The sequence below is a fragment of the Podarcis cretensis genome (genome assembly GCF_951804945.1).
Source record: "Podarcis cretensis genome assembly, chromosome: 3".
Taxonomy (NCBI): domain Eukaryota; kingdom Metazoa; phylum Chordata; class Lepidosauria; order Squamata; family Lacertidae; genus Podarcis; species Podarcis cretensis.
In genome coordinates this window covers 30,934,802-30,943,723 of record NC_137172.1, presented here as the reverse complement: position 1 = coordinate 30,943,723, position 8,922 = coordinate 30,934,802, and positions in this window count along the sequence as shown.

The window sequence follows — 8,922 nt, the reverse complement described above, 5'->3', positions numbered from 1 at the left end:
ACTTCATGGCTGCTGGGACAACCTTGGGGTTCTCATTCCATCACTAGCCTGACACATGTTGCAAGTCATACCCTGGACTTTTTTTGTGATGTGTACAACAATGTATATACGAGTGTAAAGTGTGATAGTAACATACAAAAATGCATTCTGTTGGGGAACACTGCTTGCAAAAATGTGCATATTAGTCAAAAATGTGTTTATCAGAATAAATTTACACTGAAATGCTGGTGGATTTCCTTGAGGACTTTTGTGAGTGCAAAATGAATTTAAGATTGGAAAAGTGAGAAATGCAGAGAACTGAAACTGGCAGATTCATCTCTCACTAGCCATGACTCTTGTCTGCATTTCTGTTGTCATTGGATCCCACTTCTGCAAGGTCTGGAAGAAGTCTTCCCTGCTAGAATGTAGTCATGAATGTTCTCTGTGGGTCCCTGCATCTTGCGGGGGTTGGGGACCTTCCTTCTATAAGCTTGTCAATAATGTGGAAGTGATTAAAATAGTTTACCTAGAGTTTGGGTTGCTGCTGTTTCTTCTTCCCTTTTCATGTTCTCACTTCCCTATGAGCAGTTTATCCCAATTCAATTGCAACAATGTCTGTCTTCTGATTTTCTGGCAGTTTCTGCTAGCAGAACAAAAGCTGACAACTACTCCTCAAAGGAGTAAGTGCTGATTTCTGATGGAAGTCCCTTGGCAGTAATAAAGCATAGAGGGGACAGTAATTAGCTCCTGCACATCACAGTAAAGCACAGTTTATCATGACATATGAATGTGGCCATAGATAGAACCCAAGTTGGCCAAGTCAGGAAGATTCAAAGCATATTTTTGGCTCAAATAGCCAGAAGTCATTTGTTTTCTCTGTTACGTATCATCATATGCTTTGCACAATAGTGCCTGTTCTTTTTCAAATCCTCAGCAACAGGATGCTGCCTGTTTATTTACTTTCCCATCTTATTTTATTTTATTTTTCTAGTCAGCCTTCCCTATTGTTGCTCCATCTTTGAAACAACATTGCTGGAGACCCCTGCCTGCCTGACTCTCTCACATTTTTCAGAAAGTCTGTCAAGATTTCCAAGTTGCTTCCAAGTTATGAAGCCAAATTAGAGTATAATTTAGTATATCAGTATATAATTTAGTATTATATAGAGTATAAATAAAATATCAGTAGGACTTGAAAAGGGTTTCATTAGGTTGTTGTTGTTGTTGTTGTTGTTGTTACTGTTACTGTTACTGTTACTGTTACTGTTACTATTGCTATTATTGTATTTTGAGAACCTGGCTGGGCAACTTGGGATATAAATATTTGACTGAGAAAATACAATCGCACATTGTCCCATGCTGTAATAGAAAGATTTTTACATCCGAATAACAAATAAAGAAGCAACATTTAAAGGCATTAGCCAAATCAGGGACAGAATTTAAGTAGGAGGAAACTGATTGCATTACAGGTGTTGAGTGAAGTTTTAGCTTACTGTTTGATTTTAACCTTTAAGATCTTATTGTACTGATTCTTTTTAGATCTTTGAATTTACAAATTGTAATGCTATTCTCTTTCTTCTTCCTCCTCCTCTTCCTTGTTTTCTTCTTCCTCTTGGAGTCTTGTTGTGGACATTGGCAAAACAATTTAAAAAAACACAACTGAACTGAACTGAAAAAGAAAGAATAAAATAGCAAAATCATACAACCAGTGTTACAACCCTGTTCTGAGTGTCCTGTCCTCTCCCCCAAAGCCAGACAATCTTTGGGTATTTTCTTCACAACCTGCTAATTCAGAGTAGAAAAGTAACTCCTTAGATTTACACCTAGATGTTGAGGTTGTTTCTACAAGTATATGAACCTACTTAATGGTTCCTGTATTGCACACCAATGACTGCTAAGCTGTTTGCTTTAAAGTGATTTAGCTAACATTCTGGTTGCAGGGGAAAAAACCAGAAGGATATAATTTTGCAATAAATATTCAAACGGTTCCTGTCAAACGAATTCTTCTTCAGCTAACAAAGCAAAACCACACTGCCACAATTTTTTGCCACTTCAGCAGCTTATATTCATGACAAACAACTACGCTTCTTGAAAGCAAATACTTCCTTTTCTGGGAGAGCGTGTTGTATATTCTTGTAAGAAGAATTGCTGTCATCCTTCAACACTGGACTAAGGATGGCATTATGCAGCCTACATCAAAAGGCTGAACTGAACCGTGGGGTCTTGCAATCCCCTTGCCACACCAGTTTCTTTGGTACTTTGAGCTGATGGGCAGCCAAGTGCATCTACCCAACTAGGGATTTACACAAGCTGGTGGAATTTCTCAGAATGTAATGACTCAACAAGTGGAAACAAATAAAAAACCACAGTGATATTTGTGCCTTAAATGTGCTTTAAGTAACTGAGTTATGACCACAGCTTCTCCTTAGCTTCCCGTTATTGTGATTGCACATTGTCATCACTTCCCAAATAGATATTTTTATTTAATTTGCTGGTTGAACAGGTTTTATTAAAAGCTTTCAGGATTCTGTGAGTGGCCCAGTAGGAGTGTGGGGATAGAGATACCTGTTCTTCTGTAAGAAATTAGGTCAGGATCTTCAAAAAGTATTTGTTTATTTTCTTTCTATATGAAATTATTGGTTTCTTTTCAAAAACATGGTCCAGAGAAATTTACAGAAAACACACACAAACAAATATGCAGAGCATCTTACAATGAAAACAATATACATAACAGTATAGCACTCAGTGTAAAAGCACAAGAATTGCCTTGATGGATGGGACAAACTAATGACTCATTTGATCTCCTATGATGGCCCAGCAGATGCCCTTGGAAATCTCACAAACATCGGATGATGGCAATGCAGATCCTGGACTTTCTCCCCAGCAAATTTGTGCCTTGTTCCCTTCCTCAGAATGAGACAGAGGGGAAGTAGGGGTGCATTGTTAACTCATAAGCAGTGGCAAAACATTAAAATAGAGGAGGGCAAGAGGAGTGATGGTGGACAAGGCAAGCAAGCATGGTCCCAGGGGTGCTAATTCAGCACCACTGTTGCCTGAAGCAATTGCCTCAGGTTGCCTAATAGGTGGGCCAGTCCTGGGGGAGCTAGAGGACCCAAAATAGCTGAGTGAGGACTTAGCATACTCTAAGAGTGGATGGTTAACAAGAATCCACTTTGGAATCTGCAACAGGTCCCACTTGTCTTCAGGATTTGGACGTTAGTCCTAGTTTACCATGGACTCTGTAACTCTGTTCCTAAGTTCCACCTCTTTGTTTTGTTTTGCTTTAAAAAAAAAGTAAAACTGTGTTTCCATCCAGCACTAGTGAAATATCCTATCACCAACTCATTACAGCAGTTTCAGGGGATTTGGGAAGAAAAGTAGTGAACATCCTCTTCTTTAACCTGCTATTTCCTGCAATTTATCAAACCTATATTTTTCAAAAGCTCTGGCTGTTGTTGCTTTTTCCTGGAGTGCCATATATCATGATCTTACTGCTTTTGACCTTTTTCATATTTATGCTGTACTCATTTTTGGAAAAAAATGGCAAAATACCTCCAAAGTGACTTCATGTGTGAGGTATGAATGACAGATAAGCATGAGATCTGCTCAATGCGGTCCTTAGGTAAAGGTAAAGGTACCCCTGCCCGTATGGGCCAGTCTTGACAGACTCTGGGGTTGTGCGCCCATCTCACTTAAGAGGCCAGGGGCCAGCGCTGTCCAGAGACACTTCCGGGTCACGTGGCCAGCATGACATCGCTGCTCTGGCGAGCCAGAGCCGCACACGGAAACGCCGTTTACCTTCCCGCTGGTAAGCGGTCCCTATTTATCTACTTGCACCCGGAGGTGCTTTCGAACTGCTAGGTTGGCAGGCGCTGGGACCGAGCAGCGGGAGCGCACCCCGCCGCAGGGATTCGAACCGCTGACCTTTCGCTCGGCAAGTCCTAGGCGCTGAGGCTTTAACCCACAGCGCCACCTGCGTCCCCCAATGCGGTCCTTACCACTGGGCAATTGTAGGAAATTTACGAGGGCTGCAGTTTGAAGTGAACTAATCTATTCACTGTAATAAGTGGTGGATAGGACTTTTCCTTCCCAATGCCTTCATTGCACAGGAAATATCCAGGTGAAGAGGTGCTACAGTTAAGTAGTCAGGCCGTGCAGCCGTAGCAGTGACCGAAGAGGAATGACTGCTGGGAGGAGCACAGAGAAAAGAGACTCTTGTCCCATTAGATGGTAACGTGTATTTTTGCACTTAACATCATAATGTGGCAAGCCAGCCCAGCTGTATTTGATCCTCTTCCTCCTCCTCTTGCTGAGTGGAGTCCTGGAGTTCTGTACTGCACTAAAATCTTAACCTGATGGTACCACTGTTGGAATGGGGTGGGGAAAATTAGAGCAATGAGCAAAGGACTCTGTAGGTGTAGGGTCAAAGGCAAGATAATGCATAGGAAGATGTATTTTACTGAGTCAAATCATTGGTCCAGCTAGTCTTGTTGTACCTATCCTGACTGGCAACAACCTACCAAGGTTTCTCCCAGCCATTAAATGAAACACGTTGTTGTTGTTGTTGTTGTTGTTGTTGTTGTTGTTGTTTTCATTTCTATACCATGCTATATTTTTAAGACAAAAATCTCAAAGTGATTTATAACCTACATTAAAGCATCAAACAATCCAGAATAAAACAGTACTAAAGAAAGTCAAATATAAAGTATACAATCAAAGCAACATAATTAGCAGGAAACTAAAATATTATTGTGAAGATTTCAAAATAAAACATTACAAAAGAGATCAACTGTGGAATGTGCATTTAACGCAGCGAAATTGACAAAATAATGTCTGAAACAATTCAAAGGAAAACATTACTTAAGGAAGTCAAATATAAAATGCACATTTAGACTAGCATAATCAGCAAGGGGTGGGGGGAACTATTCTCTTAAGCAGGGGTCAGCAAACTAAGGCCCTTGGGCCACAAGCAGCCCATGGGGGTTGTTTCACTGGCCCATGAGCTGCCCCTGAACTGAGCCGCCCACTCAACGAGTTTCCCCGCGCTGCGCTAAACCGGGGATTCGCTTTTATGACGCCAGAAATCGCATCTGCGCTTGCGCAGATATCAGACGCAGACGCCGGAAATCATGGGCGCACACTCATGCATGCCCATGATCTGACCCACGGGCTCGACGGCAGCAAACCAGCCCAGGCAAGGTAAGCCTTGCTGACCCCTGATCTTAAGCATAGAACGTATCTGCTGCTGTTGCGGCCAATTCTGCCAATGGTGGTTCATGGCAGATGGCAGCTGTGGAAGCTCAGGCTCAGTGATCTGGGTCTGCACTAGGAGACAGCCAAGATGGTTCCATTCATTGATGAGAGAAATGAAATGAAATGGAAAAAATATAGGAAGCTGCCATATACCAAGTAAAAACCCTTGGTCCACCTAGCTCAGTATTGTTCACACTGACTGGCAGAATATATTCAGGGTTTCAGATAGGGAATCTTTTCCAGCCCCACCTGGAAACGCCAGGGATTGAACTTGAGACCTTCTCCATGGAAAATAGTTGTTCTACCACTGAGCTATGGCCCTTCCCCATCCCTTCAAATTAAGAAAAGTCAGAGCAATCACATGACTCAGCCCTCTGGGAACACACCTTTTTAGAAGGCAGTTGGTTAGCAATCATATGTTTGAAACTTGTTGGTACTGGAAGCAAAACAAAAGAATTATAAATGCTATAGAGAAGGCTAGCCTAGAACTAGGGCTTGGTTCTAGGCTATCACATGTTTTCATAGAAGTACAAAAGAAACCTCTTTTTTTTCAACTGTTGAAAATATTTTTTGGCACTTTTTGTAGTCCGAAAAGTGGACTAATTGGTTTCCAAAATCCCTTAGTCTCAAAGTAATTCACAACAAAGCATAAAAACACATCAGATCAACACATCACTAAAACAATGCATCGGTTGTACCTGTTGGTTTGCATTGCCCATTCAGGCAATAACTTTGAATTAGCTTCACTTGCCCCCAAGGACATCCAAGCTTATCTAAACCTGGTTATGTAGGTCCATCACATTAGCCCGATAGGCTGGGATCTCCCCATGAGTAATCCAGGAAGGAGACAGGCACATCAGCCAGGGGGAAATGGCACTGAATCAGCAGTAGCCAAGAGAAACAATGACGTTATTCAGCACAGTCATTGTCATCACACATTTATATGGGGTTTTTGAGAGGGGGTCATTCTACCACACTAGAAGACCTATTTTCAACAATGAGAATAAATCAGATCTGGAGGATAATTATTCTACCCTTTCTCCTGTGCTGCCTCATATGCTAGGAATAACGGTGTAATGTCACCTCTCTTAGTTTTTTTAAATACCTCCTCACATTCCCCACAAAGTTTCCAGCCCCCTCATACCCTTGCAACCAAGCTTCTAACAAAGCCTAAACATTTGTCATTGAAACAACTGCTTGTTGTTTCCCTATTTACTCCTACCTCCACTTTCTACCCTTTCCTTTGATGTTTCCCCTATATTAAATTTTACACAGTAAGCTTCTGGAGGCAGGGAGCTGCACTCTATAAAGCACCATCACATTGAAGGCAATAATAATAATAATAATAATAATAATAATAATAAGCAGCAAAAATAGCAGGGGCAGAGCTGCAAATGGAAGGCACTCCAAACTATGAAATGGAAAGAAAAGATAAGGCTAGATGTCATCCACATATCAACGACAATGGACATCATACCCTTAGTTGATTACTGTCAGGAGTTTCCAATAACATGAGGAAAAAGGAACTAGGAATTTGTAGGATATATCCAGCCTCATATAACCAACAGGCTTAACTCTAATTAATTCATGAAGGGGTTAAGACCATAGAGTAAGCACTCCTGCCAGGCTTAGCTAGGTCACACCCCATCACCTTGGGAGGAAAAGCCACCAAACTCTTTGTTCTCCCACTTTCCACCATTCTTTTTTCTACCATGTGAACCGACCAGTAAGAATGTCTAATCTGAATGATCCAAGCTTAGCCCACATGGATTTAGCAAGGCATATTTGTGTTTCAATACAAATAATTTAGTAACATTTACCCATTTTGAAGCTAAGTTAAACTGTCTGTCTTTTCTTTGTTGGTGTATGGGAAAGCACATGAATCTGACCTTTGAACAGTTTGTAAGTAAACCATTTTTAACTTCCAAATGGTATTAAAATAACCAATGACCTACATATATTGTGATTACTTTAATAGTTTCACATCTGTCAATGAACTCAACCAAAAACTGTACAAAAGAACTCAATAACCAACAGTCAGAAATCAAAACAGAAATATTGGTGTCAAAGATTATGATGATGATGATTTATTGATTCTGATGAAATGTAATGCTACAATAGGTTTCAGGGAAGTAAAATGTCCTAATACCAATCCATGACTTGGAGCCTTTTCATGTTCTACAAATCCATTTGTGGTTTGTTGCAACTGCTTTATACTAAATGGCAATGAAGTAACTTCACATAATCCTCACGTGTTAACAGTTACTTGCCTCCATAGGAAAAGGACAAAAGAACCATGATATCCTGCTATATTAACCTAGCTAAAAGTACCCAACAATCATACAAACACAACGGAACTCAAGGGAACAAAATGTATACATTTTGTTATACACATTATACATTTCCAAAATATAAGTTCAACAATTACTTTGATAAAATACATATTTTGTTATGTGCAAATGGCTTTGGATTAGGTCCATAAATTACCATATAGAATATATTCAACACAAAAAACAGTGACAATTTGTTGTTGACAAAGGACAGCTGGACATATAAAGGGCCCCATTACCTTCAGTGGCTTAGGGCCTCATCAAACCTAAATCTGGCCCTGAACATACTACAGATTCAATTGCAAAACAACTGCTGACGCAACATCTCTGGGAAATTCTCAAAAAACAGTATCACAGCATTATAAAAAGATCTTACTGATAAGCTGCGATTCGTGGATGTATTCCAAAAGAGATACTTTATTTTATTTTTCATTGCTCATAAAACTCTGACCCTAAATGGACTCGCTTGCTGTCATTTTGTATCTATCTGATTGCTTTTAAACATATCCAGGACCAAATCGCTGCACTGTTAGAGTCAGTGGAAAAGCTTCCTAATAAATTCCACAGAGCAGCAATTTGGCCCGTAAGAGCTTCATCTAGGGAGCATAGACTGAAATGTATGCTGATGGTTGCAGCAGAATGGAATGTAGGACAGGGAGATGCATTGCACAGATAGAGGCTTGAGGGGGGAGGTGTCCAAGTTGTCAAAACCAATCTTCTTTTATTCACTCATTGTATAAAAAATCTTGAGGTTGCAATCTTATTGCACACTTACCTGGGAGTAAATCTTATTGTACTCAGTGAAGCTTACCTCTGAGTTGATATCTATAGCTGGGGGGGAAATAGATTATCAGCTCTCCAAAGTTCTCTGTAGTTTGCTGTGGGAGTCCAAAAAGAGAGGGTTCCCTTAGTCTTTAGTAAGTGATCATATGATAGTTGAAAAATACATCATTGCAGCCTAATAGGTTATAGTTAATCATTATTTTCACCCAGCAAAAGATGGAATGCTGGGAACGAAAAGACTTCAGTATATATCATTTGCCAAAGGAGAAGGATTTATAGCAGCAACTTGACCTTTTTTTAAAAAGAGAGAACGAGAACCTTGATAGGTTTGTCTTTAAAAAGCAGATATTACAAATAGAAATCTAACAGTCAGGAATCATTTCTTCCTCCCTGTATTTTCAATTATCATTTGAACTGAAATGAATCACTGGCTATATATTTTTTTTTCAGTTGGAAACTGTTTTACTTCCCGTTTCCCCTCTGGACACATAATTTTGATTTATAAACATGGCAACCCAGAGCAAGAGGAAGTTTTAAGCACAGTATATTCTTCTACTGGGGCTCTTTCCCCCTAAACACT